Source organism: Mustela erminea, chromosome 12, assembly GCF_009829155.1.
Source record: "Mustela erminea isolate mMusErm1 chromosome 12, mMusErm1.Pri, whole genome shotgun sequence".
Classification (NCBI taxonomy): Eukaryota; Metazoa; Chordata; class Mammalia; order Carnivora; family Mustelidae; genus Mustela; species Mustela erminea.
The window spans coordinates 76,535,741-76,563,533 of NC_045625.1; the positions used below are offsets into that span (position 1 = coordinate 76,535,741).

Below are 27,793 nucleotides of genomic sequence, written 5' to 3' on the forward strand. Positions count from 1 at the left end.
TGGTATGTGAATTTTCTCCATACAGAGACATTCCTGTGTTTAGGAACAGTAGCGTTTCTGCTCTATGCTTGGGAACCGTTTTACACAGTGAAATCAACAAAAATTACAAAAATGCACAAAACATGGCACTAAATTGAGAATGAAAAGTACACTTGTTTACTCTATGAACTGAAACAAGAAGCAGAAACTTGCCTTGTTTGACCTCAGCTGGGAGCATGCACATCAGGCAACCCAGAGTTTTCACAATTCTGCATATGTCCACAAATAACCATGAAAGCACCATGAGTCTTGATTTTGAGGTTACGTATAAATCTGAGTGAGGAGGTAAATTTGCAGTGTGGAATCCTTGAATAATGAACATTCACTGTATGCCAAAATTCAACGACCTGAAACAACAGTTTCTGTGGATTAAAAATCCAGATACGTCTTAGCTGGTGCTCCATGCCCAAGTCCCACAAGCTGCAATCACAGTATGGACCCAAGGCTCAGGCAAGGTTCAACTGGGACCGAATCTGCTTCCAACTTCATTTACATGGTTGTGGGCAGGGTTCAGTTCCTCCAGCGCTGTTGGACTAAGGCCTTCATCCCTTGATGGCTGATAACTGGAAGCTGCCCTTAGTTCTTTGACTCCTGGACCTCTCCAATATGGCCACTTGCTTCATTGAAACCAACAAGGATCTGCCCACAAGATGGAAGTTATCATTGTTTCTAACTAATCACCAAAGTGATGTCGTGTCACTTTGCTGTATTCTATTGTTGAGACAAGTTACTAGATCCAGCCCACACCCAAGGGGAGAACATGACACAAGGGTATGAATACCAAGAGGAGAGATCATTGGATACCATCTTAGAAGTTGACTATTCTATCCCTCAAGCCTTCTGCAATGCCTCTTTGATTTCCTCTGTCTCTTTTCATCTACAAGTAATTATATTTCTCAATTTTTTCCTTTTCTTCCTTTTTTCCTATCATTTCCTATCATTTTTCCCATGACTTCAAGTAACATATCTTTTCAGATCTCAGTGCTTCTATTTTCTTCTGCCATCTTCCCATGACTTCAAGTAACATATCTCTTCAGATTATTCAAATCCTGGTTTCAGTCCCAACCTCCAACCCCCTATGATCATTTTCTCACTCGGTCTCTGTGCCCATTGCAATCCCTAGAGGGGGAAAAGAAAATTTAATTCTCTCCCTTCTCTGACCTGATGAGATCATTTCCCTACCATCCCCATTGCCACTGGAATCACACATACTGGGACTTAAATCCTGGTTCTGCTTACCAGCTGTATTACTTTGGGCTAGTTATTTAACTTCGTTGAGCTCTAGTTTACTCATTTTTTTAAAAAATGTGGATAAAACTCTCATCTTACATGGTTATATAAGAGTTAAATGGGATTTAAATGCCCAGAGAAGCCATTCGATAAATATTAGTTCTCTTCCCCTTCCTCTTTTTTCTTCATCTTTCAACATAACCAGCCTTTTCTCTGTTAACAGGCCAACTTCTCCCAATCCACTGCCAACCCCCCCTCTAGATTTTGTCAACTATGTCAGCATCTTATTTCCTATCCCACCCACTTTTCTAAATAGACTAATTCTCCTTAATCCTTCCTCCTCTTCTCCCAGAGCTATTTTAGTCCATCTCTCTTATTCCTCCCCTAGCTCGTTCCCAGCTTTCATTTCCTATTTTTGCTTGGTTTACCTCTGGTTTTTACTATTTGGGAACAATCTCAAACTTGCAAGAACAGTAGAAAAAATTACTTTTCCTCAAACTCTAGAGAGAAGTTGTCTACATAACACCTCATCACCCCCAAATGTTTGGTGTGTTTCCTACGAACAAGGACATTTTCGTAACCCAACACAGCTATTCAAACCAGGAAGTTAACACTGAAACATGACTACCACTGAGTTCACACACACCATTCAAGTTTTACCTGTTGTCTCAATAAAGGTACTTTATAGCAAAAGGATCCAGTTCAGAATCACACGTGGCATTTTGTCACATCTCTCTAGTCTCCTTCAATCTGGAACCATTTTGCAGCTTCTCTCTGACTTTCACTGTAGGACCATTGTCCTACAATCCTGCGGAAGGCAGGAGATGGAAACATTCAAATAAATGGAATTCACGGCAATGTAAACATCAAAGAGAAGACCAGGTGCAGAGCCAGCGATGTATAAACATGACCCCAAGAGCTATCAGTGACCACCATCAGAAAGATTCAGATGTGCAAAGACCATTGATTCTGTGTTGAGGTCCCAGTACCATTCTCACTAACCATGAGATCATGAATATGTCACATTAAGCATTAAGTTTCTGCCAAAATGTTATCTATGCTTGTGTTTAGGTGGTGATACCAGGAGATGCAGTTTTTCTTCCCCTTCTTGTCTTCTACCAATCAGTATCTCTTGACTAAAAAAAATGGTCATGAATGACTTAAAATGATGGCAAATAACCAATACAAAACTATACAAACTTGGTTTATTCTGCTGATAAGAAAATTTTTCTTAATACCTTTGACATTTAATAACCTATCCTAGGACACATTAGGCTCAAACACTATTCCTGTGCCTGTAAGTATCAAATCAAGGAAGGTTTCAGCAACAAACTCAGTCAGTTGCTATACTCTCTACCCTAACATTCTTGTCGCTGAGAATGTCTGAGAAGAGGGGCCACTGTAGGGTCCCCAGCCCTTAAAGACATGTACATACAGCTCTGGGCAGTAGACCAGAGTCATAAGCTCAACCAGCTGTATTTCTCTGAGCTCTGACCAAGCCTTAAGGTTCTGACCACAAGCCTCTCCCTCTCCCTGTTCCATTCCTTTCTCCCATGTTGGAGAAAAAAAGAACAATTGATTATGCTGAGATAGAAGACCAGTCCCTCTCAAAGAGCTTTCTGCTTCTCATTGCTCTTCTAGTTGATAGTTTGGGACAGAAAGACCTAGAGTCTGGCTTACAGACATGCGAGTTTCATGCACTCACATGTGTAAGAATAAAGAAAAGGCAGCTGAAGGATTGACCTGGCCTATTCATGTCAAAGCGAGTCTTCAAGCTCAAGCTCATTGGAGACACAAAGGGCCAGCCTTCCAAAAATGCAGCTTTCTCTAAGGTCATGGGGAATGTCAATCTTCCCAAGTCATTCCTGAGGAGCATTGGAGTGACTGATGGGCTCTGAAGAAGAAAAACCAGCCTTCCCCAAGTCTCCCCTTTAGTGTCTTTGACCGCTAGAAGACTTGGAAATTAAAACTCGCTTAAGATATCAGTAAGGGAAACACTAATAGAAACTCTCCTATATTTCTAATTTAAATTTCCCCCCAAATACATATTTTAAAGAATTTTAATCTAACATGTGGTTTCTATAAAGTTTTCAAAGACCTACTTAAAGGAAAGCCCTTTCGTACCACGCATTTATTGCTAAAAATGAAGCCCAAACTGGGTGGCTTAGAATAACAACACTCATTTGTTTTGCCCACTCACCTACGGTTTGCTCAGGACTTTGTAAGGCTGACTCATCTCTGTTCTACACGGTGTCTGTCTGGGCAGCTTGGCGGGGAGCTGGAGGATCCAGGTTCAAGTCTGACTAACCTGGATGGCAAGTTGTTTGAAATGTTTGGCACATTTAAAGCTACAGTTTTCCTGAGGATCCATATTATGGTGGTTTTAAAAGAATATAAGGATTGTAAAAAAAGAAACAAGTAGTCGCCTTGCACTTCCCCAAATACAGTTTTTGAAAAAAAACACGAGACTTTCACACAAATTTAGAATGAATGTGTCAAAGACGTACTCTGACCATTAAGGAATCACGTTACGAGAGACATTAAGACTGATGGAGCGGATGAAAAAGCGGGGTAGTACAGAGTATGTTAGGTACGATCACCTGAATTTGCTAATAGCTGTATATAATCAGTATACTATCCAACAAGGCAATAAAATGCCATGTTTGTAGTGATCATTTCTACTGGTGGAAATCAATCGTGTCTTGACTGCGCAATATGCATTTCTGGGGAAGTGATCTCTCTTCTGCAGTCTCAGCCCCTGCACGGAAGGAATTGTCCCTCCGACCCTCCTTGTCCAAGATGGGTATGCTGCCTGGCCTCGCCCAGGGGAGAATTCCATCTCCCCAGTGAGAGATTAGGGGCAGGGCCTTGTGTCCCCCAGGAGTCCAAACGACAGGGAGATTTCACAGAGACTCTAGTGAGCATCTCTGCGTTCTCCGGGGCACTTGGATCTGGAAGACTCTGGGTCGGAACTTGCTGGCAGACATCCTGGAAATGAAGACCGTGGAGCAATGAAGACAAACAACGGAGGGGGAGGAGCATGGCGGTGGCCCCACAGCCTGATTGCAGTGCAGCCCTAATCCTGGGCTTCTCGGTTCTATGCAATAGATTTCCTTTTTTTTTTTTTTTTCTTTTTTTGGTTTGTTTAAGCCAGGTAAATGGATTTCTCACAATACAAAAAGTTCAATGTAAAGGTAAAGGAAACATCATATACCTTAATTTTTCTAAATTAAATTCTTTCTAGCCATTTACTAGGATGAAAAGACTCTTCATACCAGTCATTCATTACTGGGGGCTCTTTGACTCTTTAGTACTAAAAAAAAAAAAATTACCTAGGTAAGATTGGTCTTTGGTCTACCATGGCTGCTGCTGGGATGGTCACTGCCCGAGACCATGTGGTCCATTAAAGGCAGGCAGCTCCATGGGCTCTTGGCCATTTGGGGGAGCTAGAGCCTTGGACCCAGCTCCTGAGAGTAAGCTGTTTGATATTCGGTGCCCCCAGCAAATGCATCCGCTCACCCCATCAGAAGTCCTGCTCCCAGGGCACCTGGGTGGCTCAGTGGGTTAAAGCCTCTGCCTTCAGCTCAGGTAATGATCCCAGGGTCCTGGGATCAAGCCCTGCATCAGGCTCTCTGCTCAGCGGAGAGCCTGCTTCCTCCCCTCTCTCTGCCTGCTTCTCTGCCTAATTGTGATCTTTCTGTCAAATAAATAAATAAATCTTAAAAAACAAACAAACAAACAAAAACGTCCTGCTCCTGCTCAGGCACTTGCATACAAGGCATCGATGCGTGTGGATTCTTCTGCCCATTTTCCCTCCGGTCCCTGGAGCCATGGTCATCTTGGGCAGCTCCTGCTCTTTCATCCTGGTGACTCCATCTGCATGCTCTGTTCCGCCTAGATCCCCCTCCCACATGGAAGCCTAGACAAGGTCGTACCATGGATGCCGTGGAGCTTCTGACTTGGGCTGGGACACACACACATACACACACACGTGCAAATTAACAACTGGCTGTAGGCAGCCTCCAAGAGGACTCCCCATCAGCCCGCCTCCGGGTATTTTCACTTTGTGTCACCCTCTCCCCTGGGTTGGGGGCTTGAACCTAGTGACTTCCCCCGAAGAAGCAGAACACAGCACAAGGGATAGAATGACTGCTCTGAAATTAGCCTCTCAAACAACAGTAACATCTCTCTTGGTTGCTTTCTCTCCCCTTCTCCCTCACTGCTCCGTGGGAAGCCCGATGCCATTCTGTGAGCGACCCCACAGAGGATCCTGTGTAGCAAGGGACCGATAGCTAGGACCGCAGCCAGAAAGGACCAGAGGCTTGCCAAATGCTGCATGACCGAGTCTGTAAGCGGAGAGATCGATCCTCCCTGAGATCCGCCTTGAGATGACTCCATAACCCTGGCCAAAACCTTAGGTTCAGCCTTGGGAGGGACCCTAAGCCAGTGAGGCAGCTGACTCCTGACCTAGTGAAACTGTGAGAGAATAAGTGTCACTTGTTTTGAGAAGCTGAGATGTGGAATAATTCAATATACAGCAACAGATAACTAATAAACCGCCCTAAAGAGCAGTAGCACCTAATTTTCTGGAAAAGAGGGTGAAATTGCCTTTTCCTCCTTTTGGAAGTCTTTCCTGGCAGGAAGTAGGAAACCACAGTAAGTTGCTTAGTAAATTACCCTGCGACAAGCACGAGCAAATGATGGGCAGCTGCGTAAGGAGTTCTAGCAAGAATCACGGAGGGAAATCACTGTCACTGACAGACCACGCTCTCCTCCACAAGCTAGAGCAGCCACACACCCTACACTGTGTGACAATCAGCACCCTCCTTCCAAGGGAAGGAAGGAACAGAGTCCAATGCTCATAGGAACTGCAGCGAGGCAGCTGCCTCGAGTCCCTAAAATGCCCCCTTAGTGTTCCTAAAGAAACCCAAACATGTTCCTCTGGCCAGAAGAAAACAAGCTGGTTCTGCTTTGGGGTTCCAGGGATAATGGAAAGTCCTCAAAGGCTAGAACTCCCTCCTCTACCAGAGGACCTTGGCCAAAACCTGGAGATTTGGTGCAACTGGGGAACTCCAGCCTTCCATGATGGGGGGCCTCCAGGAACAGGAGCCCCGCACACAGCACCTGACTCTTGGGGGTGATCTGAGGTCCAAGAAACTGGGCGCTGGGGACTCTGTGTGGGTCTCCACCAGCAAGGTCTCAGTACATTCATGCATAGCGCGCCCCTAAAACGGGCATGGGGGTGGGGGTGGGGGAAGGCTTGTGTGTGTTACCTGGGAAGCCCCACTGCCTTTGTGTTCAATGTCACCGCTCCCTGCAGAGTCTGTATAAGACGGAGGGCAGTCTGGATTGATACCACGCTGTCGACCTCGGGTGCATCCACAACACATTTGACAACATTTTGTAGTCAAGTACGTCCTGATGGCTCCATCTTTTTTTTTTTTTTAAGATTTTATTTATTTACTTGTCAGAGAGAGATCGCAAGTAGGCAGAGAGGCAGGCAGAGAGAGGGGGGAAGCAGGTTCCCTGCTGAGCAGAGAGTCGGATGCAGGACTCGATCCCAGGACCCTGAGATCATGACCTGAGCCAAAGGCAGAGGCTTAACCCACTGAGCCACCCAGGCACTCTGATCGCTCCATCTTTATTCAGCAAATGAGCTCTCCTGCTTTTGGCGACCCTCCTACTTTCCCATATGGGCAAGAGTAGGGAAGGGGGAGAAAAGGCAAGTGCTGGAAACAGAGTAGGACCCGACCTCTCATCCCTTGGAACAGGTCTTGTAGGAGCCCTGGGGACGGAAATCCTGTCTGATGGTGACTATGGAAAGAAGCAAAATTTGAGATCCGCTAATGACTTCCTGGGGGACCAAGCCCAATCTCTGAGGTGTTTTAGTGCACGACCTCCCCTTTGATGAGCCTTGGGAACGTGAGAAAATCACCAGCAGAGGAGTCACATGCCTAATGGATGGTAACTCAGTACCTCTTAACTTCACTTTGGAAAAATCTAGTTAAATGATGGTGGGGAGGTTTCCAATTTCCAGGCCAGCGTGGAAGGAGCTTGGATGTTGTCTTTCCTAACCACACAAGAAATAAACAAAACCAAAAGCCCCCAGCAACTCTTCTATCCCATTGCACTGAGGTCATAGGACCGAGGGCCACCCCTGAAACTGAGGGGACAGAGAGCTAAATACAGAGAATCCTGCTTTCCTGGAGCCGAAGCCTGGGAGTAGAGGCCTGCAGGGAAACAGCACCAGAGTAGGAAGGCCTAAACCGTGGCCGACAAATTGTTGGAGGCTCCATGTGGAGGAGGCTGAGAGTTAGACATTATGGGGGGTGGGCCATGGGAGGGGGACCCCCACCCCGCCATGAGTTTTGTCTCCAGGAGCCCTATCAGATTGACAGCAAAGATCAGAGAAAAGTTCCCTAGTGCTTCCAGCAAGGGGAGGGGAGGGGGCACCCAGAAGACTTTGTTCTTTACAAGATCTGCCCTCAAGAGAGCCTAACTTCCTGTGGTTTTACCAGAGCCCTACGGACCTGAAAGAGAAAATATCCAGCTCCAGGCCCTCCCCTGCCAGCCTTCCGGTCTCACCTAAGGGAGAAAACACAGTGAGGCGGAGACACACAGTGGGCGGGGGGGGGCGGGGGGCACCCCCCAGGGTCACAGGCTCGCTAAAGACAGGGTCCTCATCATAGGAAGGCAGAGCCCTGCCTCCTTGCCCACACCTCACCATCCTACCCGTAGGGCTCCTGCGTAACAGGGGACTACAACAGAAAGAACTATGTATCTCAGACGGTATTTAACAAGTCTCTAGGGAGACCCCCGAAACCACAGGGGTGACACAAAGAAAGACGCCAGGGAAGGTTAGCCTCTGACGCGGACAGGAACATCAAACAGCGAACACAGCCCAGCACCTTCCCAGAGGCGTGTTATGTCTCTGACAAAAACCTCCCACTGAAGACCCATTTTCTTCCATTCCTCTACCCACTGTACTATGCCTAGTTTTCCAGAAAAATCACAAGGCACGTTGAAAGACACATGAAATGATGGATTACAATGTCATTGACCTGATTATAAAAGCAGAAGTGAGTCCTCCCAGACTCTAGGCTCACTTGCTGTCCACCTTCCCCACTTGCTGTTTTTCTAGGACCATCATTTCAGAGCTCAGGCAGGTGAGGAGTCTGGGGGAGCCGGGGAAAGCCACGCTGCCGGCTCCTCTCCATTCCTCCAAGTAGAAAGGGCAGCGTTCCTCTGTCAGAAGGCTCCAGTGGCTTTCTCGTTACCCACTTGTGCTGGAGCCCGGAAGGCGGGCCCCTGACTTGGAGCTTAGGACCTAAGTCGACCTGCTCAGAGCTTGGAATCAGAGTCCCAGAGTCCAGCCAGCCTGGCTCCAAGGGAGACTCAGGGGCCCTCGAATGATGAGCCCAGGGTGGGGATTTGTGGGTTGGTCCTAGGGCCTGGGCAATCCCCTCCATCCCAAAGGCCAGAGGCTGGGTCTTCCCTTATCCTACACCAAGATCTTCTAGGCTTTCTAGGTTGGGGAAACAAACTGGAACCCATGGCAATAATGGGAAGGGGTCCAGGCCGGGCCGCTGCCTTCCCCACCCCCCATTTGCTGGCTAACAAACACAACTATGGCTCTTTCAATAGGTGAGAGATTAGGAACCTGAGAAGATGAAGTTAGGTAAGGAGGTTGGGTCAGGGACCAAGTTTGGTTGGGTAATAGGATTTAGCATCTGAGCGAGCTCTGTGGCTAGGAAGGAAATGTCACATCATGAGGTGAGAACCAGGCCGTTAAGAAATCGAGATCCAGTGGCAGAGAGACACCCTGTGGTGAGGAAGAAGAAAAGAAAGTGATGGGCTGGGTGCTTGGTGGAGGCCAGAGATGAGGAAGCTGAAGTTACAGGGGACCCGGCAGGGGAGTTGGGGTGTCCCGGGGCACAGCAAGAATGGCGCCTTCCCACGGCACAGGAAGACCTGCTCATTCTGCAGCAAGCTTGATGGAAAGTATGCATGCAGCTACCTTCAACAGGGGACTTCCTCAGGTGGCTGCAGAAGGGACACCAGCTACAGCCAGGAGCCCTGCAAGGGACCAGGTGCCAGGCCAAGTCCATGGCCGCCAAGTTCCCAACTTCACCGTTTTCCATCACTCACCCCAAGGCTTTCTCCCATGGTCTCCTCCTGATGGGCCTCCCTGCTCTGCCAATGCAGGTTGTACCTGATGGTACAGCACTTAGAAGTGCTGGCTGACACAGGCCAGGCTGGGAAAAAAGATACAGGAAGGAAGGGAAGAGATTAATCACCCTTTCCCCAGAGACAGTGGGTCCTAGCTCAGCTCAACCCCTTCCGGGCAAGTGTTCCAAACTGGGAAGATAGAGGTCCAGGTGACATGCGGTGAGGGTCAGAGCAAAGACACCTTGCCAAGGCTAATTACAACAGCCCTTTAGGGTTTTTCTGTCCCCCACAGTCAGGAAGAGACTGCTTGGTCTCCCGTGGAGACAGCGTCCCCAGTGGTCCCGTCCACCCCTTCTCCCACTGTCTCCTCCTGCAGGAGCTCCTTCCCACCCACTCGCCAGAGGCCCTGTAAGCAGCAGGTGGAGGCTGCTAGACCCCAAATTTGGGAGAAAAGGAAGGGGGGGATCATTTCCCCGCCTCCTGAAGTCAGGCTACCACGTGGCAACACCTCAGAGTCACTTGTTGGCAAGCAGGACATTCAACTCCTTGGCAACAGAAAGGCCAACAAGAGCAGGTGCATGGGCCATGGCAACCTCACGGCCGACGCCTGGAGCGCCTGGTGTAGCAGACACTAAGCGGGCTCTTCTGGGATGTCCTTGTCCACGTGGCGCATTAGGGTCGCACCTGCCCTTTTCTCTGGTGGTTGTTCCTCACAGGGACCCCTCTGTCTTACTCAGAGGGACATCTCATGAGCCCTCAGACCTAACACAGCTTGAGGGATCCCCAGTCCTTCTCCTGCCCAGAGCCTTCCCCCACCCCAAGATCCCAACAACAGTCATGGAATGCCGCATTGGGAAGAGAAGAGGGATGTCTTCGGCTCGGAGGGGCGGGGGGAGTATAGGCAGCCCCTGGGGGTGAGGGGTCAGAGCATCTAGTGTCCCCCTGCACCCTTCCCCCACCCGCAGATATTCCGCCTCCATTTCTAGCACATTCTGCGTGCCGGTTGCCCGAGGCAGTAGCGGCCTCAGACGGTGGCCAAAGATCTCTTCTTTAGGAATTTCTTTTTTTTTTAATGTTTTTTGTGATGTGGAACTCCTTCTGTTTCTCTATTTGCTGGAGAGGAATCTCACTTCAGCAATATTTTGGAAAAGTGGAAACAAGAATTGGGAGCAGGTTCAACTTAATTTCTCAGTTCACAGATAAAACTAGACAATAGTTAAAAGTTCTATACATTTTGAAAATTATAAGTTCCTTTCTCTTTTTAATACAGGTAATTTCTTAAAGAGGAAATATAGCTTGATAGAGGGTACCTACATAAAATAAAGGTTATATAGTTATTATAAAGAACTGATATACAGAAATTATTCCCAAGTCTGGGACTTGTCCGTTAAATTCCTGTATCATTCTTACTTAAAGGAAAAACAAAACGTTCTCTGGTTACAAGGCAGTCATAACTTACCAATAAGAATTGTTTAACTTATTATTTGACTTTTGCTTGACACTTTGGTGATAAAAAACAATTTTTGCTCATTCCACTAATACTATCGAGGCTGCTTAATATTTTATAGTCCTTGGCTAAGTTTCATTATAATCCTGAACTAAATGCTGCAGTGTAGGCGGACACCATCTTCGGCCCCTGGAAAGTCAGTGTCTACAAGGAGAGAAAATATATAAATATGGCAACCTCCAATGGCTCCACAAGGCAATAGGGTGTATGACTAAGAGCTAACTGTGTTGCGAGAAGTGCAGTCTGGTGCGGACTTCGCCACTAACTAGATGTGTGACCTTGAGCAGGGCCCTCCCTTATGCCCCATGGGGCCCCATTTCCTTATATTTAAAATGAGAGAACTGAGCTATTCTCTCAAAGGGCCTAGTTAGCCACTAGAAGAGGAAATGTTTACTAACAGCCATCCTAGGGAGGATAGAGAGCATTCAGGTTGTCTGCCAATAACCGTTTGATCTGCCCCCGGGGTTTTATTTGTCTAGGATTAAAGGCACATCAGCAAGGAAGTGCCCTAAATGGATCAACGAAATGGCTTTCCTCTTGTCAAAGTGAGTAGCTTAGGTCATGTCAGGTTTAAGATCCCCAATCCCTAGCGTGACCTGAGCCACTATGATTGGGTTAGGACGCAGCCAATCGGAATGAGGTACAGGATTTTCGCGGGGAATTCTCAGATACACAGACTCTCCCTTGGTTGGGTAGTGGGAAAGCCTGAAAAGGCTAGAGTCATTCACAAGAGAAGTTAAGTCAATGCCGCTGGAGAGCGTCACCAAGAGGCTGATGGGAAAACAGAGTCAGAGTCTTCTAGAGCCCCAAAGTAAGAATTCACATAGCTACCCCTGGAAGGGTATGATCTAAATAGGAAAAAAAGAAGGGAGACTCTTAATATTGGGACAGATGGCAGGAATCTGGAGGGAACGTGTTGTACTTCAATGATGGCACCTTGCTTGGTTGAAGCAGAGAAGATGTATTCATTCAATATTAAGCATCTGCGTTATAAGAATATTGATACTGCCCGTGGTTGAGGATGGCTGTGTGGTCATGGTTCAGGACAGAGCCGTGGCATGACCCGGTTCTCAAAGAGCTTATAGCCAAGCAGAGGGACTAAAAGGTCAACCACCAACTATAGCAGAGGAGGGATGACCCCTCATTCAGCTCCAGGGTCTGACCCCGGCAAGAAGAGTTTCTAGGAGGGGGTTGTCTTTTGAATTCCTGCCTGCAAGGAATTATGATCCACATAGTACAGATAAGAAAACTATTGTATGTGAGCAAAAATATCACATACCAAGTTAGACCGTCATTACCGATAAGCCATAAAGGTATGTTTCGCCTTTCTTCTACACATTCCTTTAAGGATTACCTAAGATCACAAAAGCAGCTAGCAAGTGGTAGAGTCAAGAATTGATACCAAGTCTTTCTGGCTTCAAAACCTCAGTATAGACTCTCACTTCTCAAAATGTGGTCTGTCAAGATGATGTCAAAATGCCAGAACATCAGCATCATCTAGGAGCTGGTCTGGCTATATAATTTGTATGGCCCAGTACAAAGTAAAACTCTGGGTGCCTTATTCAGAGTAAGGAAAAAAGGACCACAGAAGGTACCAAAGGATGAATTTTTTTCATGTCTCCCACAGCCTCTCAACTAGTGATGTTTTAGATTTGCTGTTTAATGTCATTCTAAGAAAAGAAACATTTAGATTTTAAATTAACTCGCATGGATTTCCCATTCATTTTTTTATCCTGTAATGCCAGTTTTAAATGGAAACTTCAAGTTAATTCATACGTGGAATCATCAGAATTACACCACCTGTGTTTTGTAACTTGTACACGCATTCTCATTATGTTCTCACCCGAACAAACACTGAACAAAGCAACTCAACTCTTCTTAGTATTTTACTTCTTAATGAGCTCATAGTCTATCAGCGATCTCCAGCTTCTGCTTCTTGAGGAAGAAGGAACAACTGAAAGGAAAGGAACTTTTTCTTTCCTTGCGTGGCATCACTTTGGGCATAAGTGGTTGGCTAAGAGAGAGACGTAACAGAAAGAGTATGTTAGGGTTTCTTAGTCATCATGACTCTTAGAACTACATTTCTTTCTTTCTCTAGTCACAGAAAATTCTGGTTCTAAGGCTGCCAGCACCATCAACCTTCCTAAGTCACAGACGTAGCATTACCCTGTACTTGCTTTGCGATGTGCAGAATTCCCACCAGGATTCTATACTCCTGGGCATCTCCATCATTATACATATACAAATAGGGCAGCAAGAGATGGGGGACTGGCGCACTCACACTGCCCTGCAGGACCTCCTCCTCACTTGTGCTGGCTACCCGTATCACTTGACTCTACTCACAAAACACAGGTTCAAGTTTAAATTAGGAAGAATTTGAAGGGGTGCGTGGATGGCTCAGTCGGCGACTAACTCTTGGTTTCGGCTCAGGTCATGACATCAAGGTCGTGAGACTGAGCCCTTCATCAGGCTCTACTCTCAGCATGGAGTCTGCTTGAGATTCTCTCTCCCTCTCCCTCTGCTTCTCCCCTCACTCTCTCTCTCTCTTAAATAAATAAATAAATAAATAAAGTCTTTAAAAAAAAAAAAAAAAGGAATGTCAAGGTCACAGTAGAGCATCTGATGAAGTTCAGAACCTTGTGGGCAGAGGCTGCAGCTTGAAGCCAGCTGTGCCTGTGAGCTGGGGAGCAGTGCAGGTTGGCAGCTCCCCCAGCCCCCAGTTCACTCAAAATCTGCATCTCCACGAGCTCCCCAGGTGGTCTGTGGGAGCATTAACTTTTGAGAAGCTCTGGCTCTGGTGTAGTCCAGACCATTGAAGATTCTGTCTCCCTAGCTTGATGCTGACTTTCCTCCCTGGCTGTGTTAAGTGGCAATGTCTCCTCTGGTCTGCCTGGCCCTCCGTCATCCCTCCTACGGGTCTGCATCCAGCTCCACCAGGATGTTAGCAAACCATGGCCTGCTGGCTTTTCTGAAAACCTATTTATGAGGATTTACTGAAATGTCAAGCTCACCTGCCTTCTCTCCAAGGCCTTTGTATATTCCTGAATCCCAAGGAAGAAACTACAGAAGCAGATCCTAGGGGCCAGGCCAGAGGCAGAGGCCCTCAAAAAGTTGAAAGTCTTGGGCGCCTGGGTGGCTCAGTGGGTTAAGCCGCTGCCTTCGGCTCAGGTCATGATCTCAGGGTCCTGGGATCGAGTCCCGCATCGGGTTCTCTGCTCCGCGGGGAGCCTGCTTCCTCCTCTCTCTCTCTCTGCCTGCCTCTCTGCCTACTTGTGATCTCTCTGTGTCAAATGAATAAATAAAATCTTAAAAAAAAAAAAAAAAGTTGAAAGTCTTGCTAATTTACGCATCAGTATGTAAGGGAGGTATCCTTGTTATTGAGAATTCAGAAGCAAGAGTCTTTTCCTCCACCTTTGCTATTTAATTCCATTATTTCCTTGCTTTTGTTAGTTTTGAATTTGCCCAAAGTGCCAATTCTCTACTTCAGTTTGAGATTTTTCATAATCAAAAGACAGAGGGTTTTGATTTGTATTTGTCTGATGCTGAGTGACGCGGAGCCTTTTTTCATGCGTCTTGTTGGCCATTTGGACGCCCTCTTTGGAGAAATGTCTATTCATGTCTTCTGCCTATTCATGTCTTCTGCCTGTTTCTTGATTGGTTTATCTGTTTCTTGGGTGTGGAGTTTGAAAAGTTCTTAATAGATTTGGGGTACTAGCGTTTTATCTGATAAGACATTTGCAAATATCTTCTCCCATTATGTAGGTTGTTTATGGTTTTGTTGACTATTTCCTTCCACAATGAGATACCACCTCATACCAGTCAGAATGGCTAAAATTAACAAGTCAGGAAATGACAGATGCTGGTGAGGATGCAGAGAAAGGGGAACCCTCCTACACTGATGGTAGAAATGCAAGCTGGTGCAGCTGTTCTGGAAAACAGTATGGAGGTTCCTCCAAGAGTTGCAGCAATCAAACTACTGGGTATTTACCCCAAAGATACAAATGTAGTGATCCGAAGGGGCACATACACCCGAATGTTTATAGCAGCAATGTCCACAATAGCCAAACTATGGAAAGTGCCCAGATGTCCACTGACAGATGAATGAATAAAGAATGAATAAAGAAGAATAAAGAAGAATGATATACATATCATATATATAACCCAGCCATCAAAAATAATGAAATCCTACCATTTGCAACAACATAGGTGGAACTAGAGGGTATTATGCTAAGCGAGAGAAGTCAATCAGAGAAAAACAAATATCATATGATTTCACTCATACGCAGAATTTAAGAAACAAAACAGAGAGAGAGACAAACCATGAGAGACTCTGAACTATGGGAAAGAAACTGAGGGTTTCTGGAGGGAATTGAGGTGGGGGGAGATGGGGTAACCAGGTGATGGGCATTAAGGAGGGCATGTGATGGGATGAGCACTGGGTATTATATGCAGCTGGTCAATCACTTACCTCTACCTCTGAAACTAATGATGTATGTTAATTAGTTTATTTTAAATTAAAAACAAAACGCGGGACACAGAGCCTCCTTAAAAAAAAAATAGAAAAATAATTTTAACTTCTGCCCACCCCAGAATATCTTTTTTTTTTTTTTAAGATTTTTATTTATTTGACAGACAGATCACAAGTAGGCAGAGAGGCAGGCAGAGAGAGAGAGAGAGGAGGAGGCAGGCTCCCTGCTGAGCAGAGAGCCCGATGCGGGGCTCAATCCCAGGACCCTGAGATCATGACCTGAGCGGAAGGCAGAGGCTTTCACCACTGAGCCACCCAGGCGCCCCCACCCCAGAATATCTTTAAGAAGAGGAGAAAAGGGAATGGAAAATGTAATTCTGACATTCTCTTTCATAGTTCCTAAGAATAATAATTTGAGCAAAGAAATCAGGTCAGAATTAGGAAACTTCTTCTTTCACTTTCAACCTCAGAAATAACCTCAGAGTTACCCCCAGAGCTAACACAGAAGTGCCCCTCCGTTCAGGAGCAAAGCTTCTCTGCATACCACTAGCTTGCAGGCTAATACGATGTTTTCTTACACAACAGTGGCTCTGCTCCTCCTATGTGGGGGAGCAACAAAAAAAAAAAAAAAAATAAAGTAAGAAATAAAAAAAAGAAGAGAAAGGAAAAAGACAAGAAAGATAAAAAAAAAAGAAAGAAGTTTTGAAAAGACATCTGTTACTCCCCGGATGGGAATGGCTTCCTTCTCCTCCAAAGCTTCATGATTAAGCCCAATGGCCAAGTTTTCAAGGTCAAGTCGCTGCTTACAATTTATCAGTACCGTTCTAACATTCAGAGATCTCAAGTTTAAAACCAAGCTTATGTGCTTCCTGAAAAGAACTGGAAAAGGCATCCAGAAAGGACCAGCTAGAGCAGGGAGTGAGGAAGCCGAACAGAGAGAGTGGGGGTGTGACTTGGGTCTACAGAAGAAGTGGGTGTGCAACTGGGTTCCACAGAGAGATGGGGGCATGACTGGAATCCACTGAGGGGGGAGACGGTACTCAAACCCACAGAGAGAAAGGGTGTGACTCAGACTCACAGAGAGAAGGGCGAAGGGCGGCCTGACTCGGGGGCCCACAGAGGAGGAGGGGGCGTGACTGAGACCCATGGCAGGGGTGGGGGGTAGTGTGTGACCTTAACTGGGACCTCCTAAAGGTCCTGGACTTTTCAGAAGCTCCATTCTCCCCCACCCACAACTAAGACAAGGGCAGGGCAGCAAAGAGACAGCGGAGTTACCTCTTTGAGGTTGAGGTTTTAACACAAAACCGTGTGCTCCGAAGTATTTCCTTGTACACTGTCCTGCTTGCACAATGATTGCATTCTCTTTTGGATCACCAACTCGGGACATTCGGTAGCATGAGTGACAAGGACATTTTAAATTCATGGGAAATACAAAACCCCCTTTGTGGGCATTGGTTTCAGCGGCTGCCTCAGGTAACAAGAGTTGAGCTAAGTTTCCCTCCTTTTCCCTTTCTTATCCATTGATTCTCTGGCCCAAGGTGCTATCAAGTAGCCTGCTGACCCGCGGGCCGAGGGGGGGAGGAGGAGATGAAAAGCAAGTTAATCCACCAGATGGAGAGGGGCTGGTTTCATCAGGAGACAGCTGCGTTTCCAAAGCCAGATCAAAATCAGGTTCAAGAAGTTAAGTCCTGCTTAAAAAGCTGCAGGTGAAGAGAGCGGAGTGGGCTGAGCGCAGCCAGAATATAAGAGCTCACTTCCTCTCCTCCGGTTCTCTGCGGCTCTGGGTCCTGGAGCTGGCCGGGTTCAGGCTGGAGAGTCCCCACTTTCTATAGTCAGAAGCTTCGCAGTTGACTGGGCCTTGGTGCAAGTCCTGTTTTTCTGTCCTTCCCTGGAACTCAGGATCTTCTGCAAAATAAGACCGCACTATCCCCTATCTCGTGAGCTTTGGGGGAGGAATCCACAGCGGGGGCGGAGGGGGGGGGAGCAATGAGCTCACAGCTCAGGGTTTACAAGTAACAGTAACGGTAGTGTGGAGGGGATTAGTATTTTAAGGGGCGCCTGGATGGCTCAGTCGTTTAAGAGTCTGAATCTTGACTTCAGCCCAGGGGATGATCTCAGGGTCCTGAGTTGGGCTCTGTGCCCAGCAAGGAGTCTGCTTGGGATTCTCTCTCTCCCTCTGCCCCTCTCCCCTCTGCTTGTGCATTTTCTCTCTGCAAAATCTTAAGCAAAACAAAATTTTAAAAAGAGAGAAGCTGTTGTCTAAAACCCCAGACTCCCAGATTTCCAAAGGACATAACAAAAGGATCATGAGGGGGCCCTGAGTGACTCTCTAAACCCCCCAAAGTCTGGGGGGAAAGCCGCAGGCTTTTCTGTTTGCCTAGACTTGCATCTCCCTCTTCTGCCTTTCCCTCTCGTTTTTTTTCTTCCCTAAAGACCCTGGAAGCCTCACGCTTTCCTGATAGAGTAACTTGAGGAAAATCCCCTCATGTTGCTGACCCCCATCTGCTTCTTCAAGGCAGGAGGATGATGAAGCGGCTGCCTTCCAAATCCCTTTGGAAGCCAAAGTAACAAAATTATCCACTCCTCTTCTTTCCCGAACCTTCGCCTTTATTTTCCCTTTACCACTCAAAGTCCTGCGACCAAGACCTACCTGCTGGAGCTTGAGCCACTTGGCAACGTAAGAGACAGATTCTCCCAAGGACTTTGGGCCTTTTCAAAAGGAGGGCAGGACCCGGATTTTTGCATTCTCTTAAAGAGGAGATAATTCCCTCAGAGAAATCCGAACAGACATTGGGGTTGGTGTGGAGCAAAAAGCAAGCACTACTGCTGACTGTGCCCAGGGAGAACAGGTCCCGGGAGGAGGAAGGAGCACAGCAGCTCAGCTGCTCGGTCAGTGTTGCTACTGAGCAACAGGTGCAAAAAGCGGGTATCAGGGCGCCGGGGTGGCTCAGTGGGTTAAAGCCTCTGCCTTCTGCTCAGGTCATGGTCTCAGGGTCCTGGGATTGAAACCCACATCAGGCTCTCTGCTCTGCGGGGAGCCTGCTTCTCTCTCTCTGCCTGCCTCTGCCTACTTGTGATCTGTCAAGTAAATAAAATCTTCTTAAAAAAATAAATAAAAGTGGGTATCAGTCTTGATGGGCTGTTGGGGGTGAGGGGGGCTCTTAAAGGCACACATCACAGTGTGACCAGGTAGTTCCCTGCATCTTCCCACGGCACCCGGTCCCACAGGGCCACATGTTTTCCTTTCAAAAAAAAAAAAAAAAAAAACACAAAAACCAAAACAACAGGGGTAGTCGTTTTCATTCCTGCCACAGATGGGTAGACGGGGGTGGGGGGGAGGGGAGGCATCCAGCCACTAAGGAAAAGCATACGGCGACCATCAGGTGTTTCCTCTTTACGTGAAATCGCTGGGGCATTTCAATGAGGTACCAGCTTCTTTCGAGATCCTTTTGCTTCCTTGGCATGATAAGCCAGGCCCAGGCCCCCTCCAGCCTCCCTCCCGGCCACTGGCCACTTTCCCCTTCACTGCAGCCGCTCAGGAGATCCTCCGTGTCCCGCATGTGGCCCCTTCTCTGTGCCTTCTGTTGGGAATGCTGTTCCTTCGGCTGCAGCCAGCCGGACCCTCTCTGCAAATGTTACCTCTTGCTCCTCCTCCAGCCTGGTGAGCTTAGTCCGCCTGCTGGGCAGACTCTACCCTGCTCTCTCACCCCATCCAGTCAAGCATTCCCCCCTCGTCTCTGACTTCTCCCTTACCCTGTGCCTCCTGGACAGTAGGGACTGGATCTCAGCTCTGTACTCCAGCACCCAATTCCAGGAGTGGAGCCTACTGGGTGCTCAGAGCTCCAGGTGGGAACTTGGAGACCCACAGCCGGGGCTTTTAGCTCTCCATTGAAACAAGCACAGACATGCACGCGTCCTTTCTGTGCATTTAATATTTATTCTGACAGCCCATTATGACATCTGTGCACAAGCAGGGCACGAGAAACGAGCCACCATATAGACTGTCAACTGAAAAAACCAAGCATTGGTTTTGCTTTCTGAATTGTTAGAGGATTCCCCCAGATAGTCCGTTTTCAGGAAACTGGTGTGGAGGTGGAGAAGTGAGGCCAGGAGGGACAAAGAACAGCCCACGGTGGCGGGAGGGCACCTGAAGTTCAGGGCCACGCGGGACCCGAGTCTGTGTGGGTCACGCAGTCCGGAATGTCCCCCCACCGCCAATGGAAGAGCGAGGGGCTGGCAGCCTGAGAGGCACATCCTGTCCCCAGAACATGGCGGGAGTTTTCAGGAACCTTCTGTGGGTGTGGAAGTGAGATGCTGGGGCACAGGGAAGAGGCTGTGGGATCTGTTTTAGGGTCTTAGGTCTTCCGTGGTGATCAGCTTCTCCTGAGGGGAGTGTCCCACTCGCACCTGCGGGTTAGAAGACCAAGGCTGCGGCCATTCCCAGCCCTCCAACCTTGGGCTGGGCTTCTTTGAGCTCGTTCGCCCATTCCCACTCATCCACTGGCTTTCCACCTTCCCTTTTCCAGCTGTTTCCTCTGCTCTTAGTCTTTGCAGATTTGTGCTTTAAAATAATTCATTCATAGTCATTTTTGTGGGGTCTTGAGAGTATCAGGATAAACATAGATATTCGAGCCACCATGTACTAACCAGTAATTTTCCATCTCTATAATTCAAGGGTTTTTTTTTTTTTTTAATTTGCCCTACACATCTTTATTAAGGGAGTCTGGTACTTTGGTTTAAATCATTTGCCAATCCTATGAGTGCAGTAATTGTTTCCTGAGGCAATGAATGGGTCAGTGAGGAAACGGGAGGGTAACTTCACCTTCAAATGTCCAATGCAGGTGAAACCGATGGCCCCCCCACCTCCCACCCCCTCACCCCCACCGCGCGTGCGCACACACATACGGATCCTCTGGGTCACCCTGGGGGGACCCTATTCCTTGTCCCATTCATTGGTCCAGCTCTTACCTGCATAGCCTCTCCCAGGTACGCCCCCCTGAGAAATCCCTTGCAGTCACGACAGGAGGGCGGAAGTAACTGGGGACTTTGCAAAGGCGTTCGGCCGCAGAAACCCAAATGGAAGAGGGGCCATGAGTCAGTTTCCACCTCTGCTCAACCTCATTGCCCCACCGTCTGCTAGCACTGACCACTTCCTTGCAATACTCGTGCTGCCTTTTGCTTTCTCTAGCGTGGGGATTTCTTAACTCTGCCTTTCCCAGCCTTTGACCTCATTTATTCTTTTGAAAGGTAATGAATTTCGTTCTGTGGCTTTTCTGGAGTCTTTCAAAAATGAACCTAAGTCCTTCTAACATAGAGCCACATTAGCATCCCGTCTTCATATGGAATAAATATAGGGCTGGTGGCCTCGGGGTCCTTTATTGGTTTGGTGGTGCTTCTTATGTCATTACTGTGGCCTCCAAGAATCAGTGAGAAGCAATTTCAGTATGTATTAGACTATCAAAAATGCCAAAGAAGGATTTCATTCATAAACTATGGGAAAATGTCATTACTTTTGCATAAATGGAAGCCTGGGAAATCAAGGAATTTTCAGATGCCAAGATCCCACTTAGTTGGCTTCTTTTGTTGAAATAGGAGATGGTTTAGTTAGATATTACACATATCTGTACAGTAAATGAAAAAGGAAGTTCTAGAACTGCTACAATGGTGTCAGTACACAAAGGAAATTTCCACAGAGGTGATAAACAAAGAGAAGTTAATTTGGGGATGGGGTATCACTGAAGGAAGACTTGCTCTTAAAGTTCATCATAAAATTGGGGCACCTGCCTCTTCAGTTGGAAGAGCGCACAACTCTTAATCTCAGGGTCGTGAGATCAAGCCCCACACTGGGTGTAGAGATTACTTAAATAGGGTTTTTCTTTTTTAGTTTATGATAAAATGGTCAATAAAGATGCCTGTTAAATTAAATTGGAAATTCTTCCAAGCTCACCCCATAAGCTTACAGGCTCTGCTTGCCACAAGGTCCAGCCCGTGCTCCCCCACCTGCACAGGGGTACCCCACATTTTGTCTCCCCAGCACACATTTCTAGCTCCGTGCCCTGGGGATATATTTTAGTGACCTCAATTTTGTAAGCCATAAAAGAAATACGATTGTCTTACCAAAAACTTACATTAATATTTCTTGACAAATATTTTTCTTATAAAATGTCATCGTTGCCTGGGTCTTTATATTTCTCAAAACCTTTCAGAAGGCTTTATTTCCCTTTATCTTCCCAACAACTATTACAATGTTTGCAGAGAAAGGGACTCTTAGACATTGTATTTATTGACCGCTCTATTTCTTTATCCCTGCTTTTCTATGAAAGCCTACGGGAGCTACAGCAGGCTTCCCGGCACCAGCAAAGAGCAAGGCCAGGAGTAGACATGGGCCTCCTGACTTCTAGTCTGGTCCCTACCCACGGAAGCTCGTAGTCACTAGGACCTCAACTCCGTGTCCAGACACTATCTCCGAAATAGCTTCTGTACTTCCGATCAAGTCTAAGAGTGGACTCCAGGTCTGTCATGGTGACGGAGGAGGGCTGTAAGCGTCCAACACCTGATTCCGGTGTGCGGAGGGGCAGCAGACAAGGGTGAGGTCTTTGTGCAGATTTAAGTATCTTCTCCACTGATGAGCGAGAGATCTAGTCTCCCCCTCTTCTGGGTCCACGGAGAAAGACCACACTTACAAATGGAGATTTCCCTTATAAACACAAATGTCTCTTATCTACTCAGTTTTCAGAACTTCTCCTGTGTCTGTTCTTTCTTAGCAATAACCAGCCTGAGGGGCGCCTGGGTGGCTTAGTCAGCTAAGCCTCTGCGTAGGCTCAGCTTATGTTCCCAGGGCCCTGGGATTGAGCCCTGCATCGGGCTCCCTGATTGACGGGAAGCGTGCTTCTCCCTCTCCCTCTGCTGCTCCCCTACTTGGGCTTTCTCTTGCTTTCTGTCCTGCTCTTTGCCAAATAAATAAAATCCTTAAAAAAAAAAAAAAAACTAAAACTAAAATAATCCTAATGCCACAGAGGTATATTCTAGGGTGGCAAATTCTGCTCGGCTGTGGGGAGTCCGGCTGAGGAGGGTGCCCTGCACCTGCCGTGCGTACTCGGGGTCCCAGCTAGGTGAGGATGGTATTGCCACAGCGGGGGGTCCCTTGTCTGGGGAGACACGGAGGGCAGCTAGCTCCACATGGGTCCCGTGTAGGGAATCCATACCCTAGTGGGATGAGGGGATTGGGAGCAGAGTCTAAAGGGGCTGAGAACAGCTTTCCATGGGGATGTTGCAAAGTCAGAGCAAGGGTAGGGTGAGGAGGAGGACATACTCAGAGCCATGAGGAGCAGTGGCTGTGACCAGACACTGGTTTTATACTGCGGGACAGAGCAAACGAGATTCAGGGATAATGGGAATCAAATTTCTTACTGTTGAAACCAGGAGTCACAAATGTGGAAAAAGCGAAAACTGGGTGGTGTTGGATGGGAACTGGGTGTTGGAGGAAAGGTAGGCTTAGAGTTTTCAACATAGAGACATAGAGAGATGGACCCAAAACTAAGTACAGATGAAAATGTGTGTACACACATGTATACACATATGTATATACCTATATAACTTTGTGTGTAGCTGTATATTCCCATATATCCCGCAATACTGTCTGCTAAAAGGGCCTCTAATAGCGATCGACACAATCTATGTTTCGTATTCTCGATCCTGTTCTCTACCCTGGGGGAAACAGCTGATTGCAGGGCTGAAGCAGGAAACTTACAGATTGGACTTGGGGCCTGTAGGCAAGGAAGTGATAGATCTATCAAAAGGACAAAGAAGCAAACTTCGATGTCAAAATAAATTGCCATGATGATGGATTATAACTTCTTGAGTAAAATAGGAGACCATGAGCCCTTAGCAATGTCAAGATACGGATAAATTGCAAGTGTAACAAGAAGGGGTAGTTCCATAGAATCTCCCCCCACGAAATAGGTATCCACTACAGCAGGGCCAAGAGTAACTTCCTGTTGGAAAAGGTGATGGACATGACCATCAAGTGATCAAAGTGCGCGTCGTCAGTCACAGGGAAGACGGTAGTTGTGTGTTCCCGACAGCATGCCTGAGAAAGCATCCCTTGAGAAATTCCTGCCAAGGAGACTTAAGGTAAACCTTGTATCAGACAAACCCAAATGGAGCAATGCCTGTAAATAACAGGACTATAATCTGCAAAGACATCAAAGTCAAAGCCAAATACAGAGAAGGCTAATTGTTGCTGGTCGGGGAGACTAAAGTGTTTGCCAACAAAATGCAACCAGGGGTTCTGGTGGAACTTTGCTGGGATGGACACACTGGGCAGTTGGTAAAACCCAGATAGGGTCTGGGGAGTAGATAGTTGGTTGTGGTGTAAAAATGACCTGAAGATCTAAATGGGTGTATTGTGCTTTTGTAAAAGTATGTCCTTGTTCTGATAATACTCACGGTCCTAGACAGGGCAGGGACCATGGACCATGTCATCTAGTCAACTTACTATCAAATTGCTCAAGGGACAAAAATGCTTTGTACCATTCTTGCAGTTTCTGTAAGTCTGAGATTGCTCAGAATAAAAATCGCTTTAGACAATATTAGTTGTCAGTGTTAAGAAGAACAGTAACAGAAGAGAAAGGAAAGATATTACATCAAGAGAGATGCATTACAGTGGGGGTGGGAAAATATTAAGTAGTAGGATTCCCACAATGGTCCCTTTCTGAGTAAATAAAATGCTCTTTGCAGTAAGCTACTCAGAGAACAAGGTAAAGCCACACCTGTTTCAAAGAAGACAACAAGAAAGGTTTTCTTAGTCCATAACCACAGATGCGTCCCAGAGAGGTTGGACAAAAGCAAGTTCCAGGAAAAGGAAAGGACCTCATTCTTATTACTATTGAGAGAGTGGTTTTTCTTATTTGTTTTTGTACCTACTACTTTCTAATTGGGAAAAATTTGTCTCCTTTCATTTAAAGAAAAAATTCCTCTTAGTCAAAAAGTTTGAACGAAGATAAAGCTTCTTTAGGCACAGTTTTGGAAAAGAGGAAAACAAAAATTGCACCACACAGACACAATGCCTATTATGCATTTTGTGTGCTACTTCTGGGTCTTTTTTGTGCCTCCTTTTTAAGTGGCTGCGATTCTAGCACACCATGTTTTCTGAGTGTAGCAAAGAGGTCACGCACAGCCTTTGAACTTGACTGACCAAGTTCTACATCCGGCTTCTGCCACCCTGTGACTTTGAGTTTCCTCCTGTACCAAAGAGAGTCCACATGCTCCCTTGTCTTGGGGATTAGGAGAGGACTAAATGGGATTATGGATATAAAACACTTAGCACGGTACATTGCACGTTTTATGTATTCAGCAAATACCTGATATTGATTTGACAGCACTTTCCCATTTTTTTTCATATTTTATATTTATTTATTAAAGAGTGGGGAGGGGAGCAGAAGGAAGGGGACAAAAAGACTGTGCACTACACATGGGGCCTGACCTGCGGCTTGATCCCGGCAACCTGAGTTCATTACCTGAGCCAAAATCAAGAGTCTGTTGTTCAACCGACTGAACCACCCAGCCGCCCCAGCACTTTCCCATGTTTTCAAATCATTGTCATTCAGGCAATTTTTAGAAGTGGTTCCTAAAAAGAACCTCATGGAAAGCTTTGGTATGTGTCTCTTTTAGCGGTTGGTGTAAGAGTCTGCTAGGTGTTCAGCAAAGTTGGATTCCTTTTCTTCCTGAGCACACAGCCGGGTGACATTTCCTGGACACCTTTGCAGTGAGCTGTGCCCCCCCTGAACTGAATTCTAGCAGTAGGGCTTGAGGGAGAGGCAATCTCCGCCCTGCCCATGGACAGTCCTCCATGTTTTTCCCCTTTTAGGCTTACCAAAGTGGCAGTACCCCGTGTCACCAGTGTGGCTATAGAAAAAATTTATTTTATTTTATTTATTCGTGAAGATGGAAGCAGAGGCAGATGGAGAAGCAGGCTCCCCGGGGAACAGGGAGCCCGAGGCAGGGCTCGATCCCAGAACCTGAGATGATGACCTGAGCCGAAAGCAAACGCTTAACCGACTGAGCCAGCCAGGTGCCCTGTAGAAACAATACACTGAAAATGGCAGAGCTCTTATTTGACTAAGTCCTACAAGCCTGTATGGAGCAGAAATTCCCCCTGACAACCAGAAACCCCATCATGGACTGAGAAATGAACTTTTATAGTGTTTGAGTCCTTGTTTACCATTTTTGTCTATATTTGTTATAGCAGCTAGCACTACTAGGATACATATTGTCTAGGCTTGATTCTGAAAGAAGAACTCCAACATCTTTTGGATTGTTTACTGTTGTTGTTTACTTAAAAGTTAATCTTTTTAAAAAAATTAACTTCTACACCCAACGTGGGGCTTAAACTTTCAACCCCAAGATCAAGAATCACATATTCTACCAACTCAGCCAGCCAGGCATTCCCCCCCACTCCTTTTTTTAATTAAGTAAACTCTACCCCAATGTGGGGCTCGAACTCACAACCCCAAGATCAAGTGTCACTTGCTCTACTGACTGAGTCAGGCAGGTACCCCCCAACACCTTTTGAATGTCTCTTTTAAGTGTTTTATTTATTTATTTGACAGAGAGAGGTCACAAGTAGGCAGAGAGGCACGTAGAGGAAGAGAGAAGCAGGCTCCCTGCTAAGCAGAAAGACCGATGCAGGGCTCAATCCCAAGACCCTGAGATCATGACCTGAGCCGAAGGCAGAGGCTTAACCCACTGAGCCACCCAGGTGCACTGAATGTCTCTTTTAAATTCTACGAAAAGAAACTGTTTAAAAAAAAAAAAAAGACTGTGATTCTGTGGCAATCTAGAAATGGTTTGCTCTTACTGGAGTAGACTCCTGAAATGGTTCACACACAACCATAAGCTGTACTTAAAATGATTTCCAACATCCTTTGCGCGATTTTTAATAGCTTGGGGAAGAGGTGAGTGGTAGGGTCCCAGAGCAAGGTCAAATCCCAAATCTGCCATTATTTGGAGTTTCCGTTTCCTGGACCTATCCACTTCTCAGGACTGCCGTGAAGAAACTATGAGCTGATGTACATTAAATGCATAACAAAGAGCCTGGACTGGAAAATGGATTTCATAAATACTCATTCGTAGAGTTTCACCCCCAGAATGTAATAGTTCCCCAAGTTAGTTCCATGAAACAATGGTTTCGTGATGTGTTCTGTTAACTAGATCTCAAGCAAAGTTTTCACCAACAGAAAACACAGATCTCTCTGAAAGGTGGCATCCTGGGGTAGTGTTTCCATGGGTATTGTAAATGGTATGACAGGTCCCATGGTCCCTTCTTTAAGTCTTCTTTGAGCCAACTAACGACAAAGGCAGCTTTTCCAGGACATACCTGTGAGTATGCCGCCCAACTCACATTCTGCTGCACATACTTTGAGAAACTGGTACAGTGTTGAGTACATGGTGAATAATCAACAAATGTCTACCAAACGCATGAAGTGAGGAGACCACCCAAGTACCTCTCAGAAGGAATGAAAGATCTCCCATTTGCACTATTGGCTAGCTTCTGCTTCCTGATCTTTCTGAATAATATGGCTGCTGGAGCCTATAGGATATTGGGTGCACTCAAGGCCCTGGCACTCATAGGGGTTGGTCGGGAGAAGGAAGAGACCTATATAGAGGTCCTTTACCCGCATGGGTGGACAACTCCCAGACCACAGGGCCAGAGCGCTAGGTGAGGGTCAGAGAAAAGAGGATCCCAACAAGAGCTTGGCCAGATAGTTAACCTTGACTACATGACCGTGCCAGTTCTTCCTGAGACCTAAGATGTTGGAGAGCCATACAGTGGATGGGCTGGGATGTCCCCACTGTCGAGTCTGAGCAAATTTAAGAAGATCAAAGGGAAAGAATGGGTCTGGCACCTGCCTGCCTTGATACAGTAGGTGAACAGAGGGAAGTTTTCTGCAAGTGCCTCCCGGTAAAGTACGGAAACTGCTAGATCTCCACCCCAAGAGCCAATTAAAAAAAAAAAAGTACAAGTCCTCTGAGGGGACCAACACGCAGAGAGAGGAGCATGAATGTGAACACACAGAACTCCTATCCAGGGAGACAGCACTGCTCTAGGGAAAGACAGTATCTTGAATATAGAAATAGTAAGAGCACTTATATTTGAGTCTAGGATACAGAGCACTCTCTAGGGTGAAATAATGTAATTTTTGAACAGGACCCTGAGATCAAGACCTGAGCCGAAATCAAGAGTTGGATGTCTAACCGATTGAGCCACGCAGTGCCCTGATAATCTGGTGTTAGGTCGTCACTGGCTCTTGCCTGTTCTCCTGTATCACCCATGTCCTCTCAGACACTTTTGCTCTTGGACCCTCCTTCTCCAACCTCAG

At 46.7% G+C, this 27,793-nt stretch overlaps 1 long non-coding RNA gene across 1 annotated transcript; it reads right to left on the reverse strand.

Annotated features, from left to right (window-relative positions):
- Positions 1 to 157: 157 nt before the first annotated feature.
- On the reverse strand, positions 158 to 20,446 carry LOC116570342. Its single transcript, XR_004277400.1, has 3 exons — positions 20,382 to 20,446; positions 1,930 to 2,077; positions 158 to 386 (listed from the first exon to the last, which is right to left on the reverse strand). It is a non-coding gene; the product is annotated as an uncharacterized LOC116570342 (long non-coding RNA).
- Between the last annotated feature and the right edge of the window lie 7,347 nt (positions 20,447 to 27,793).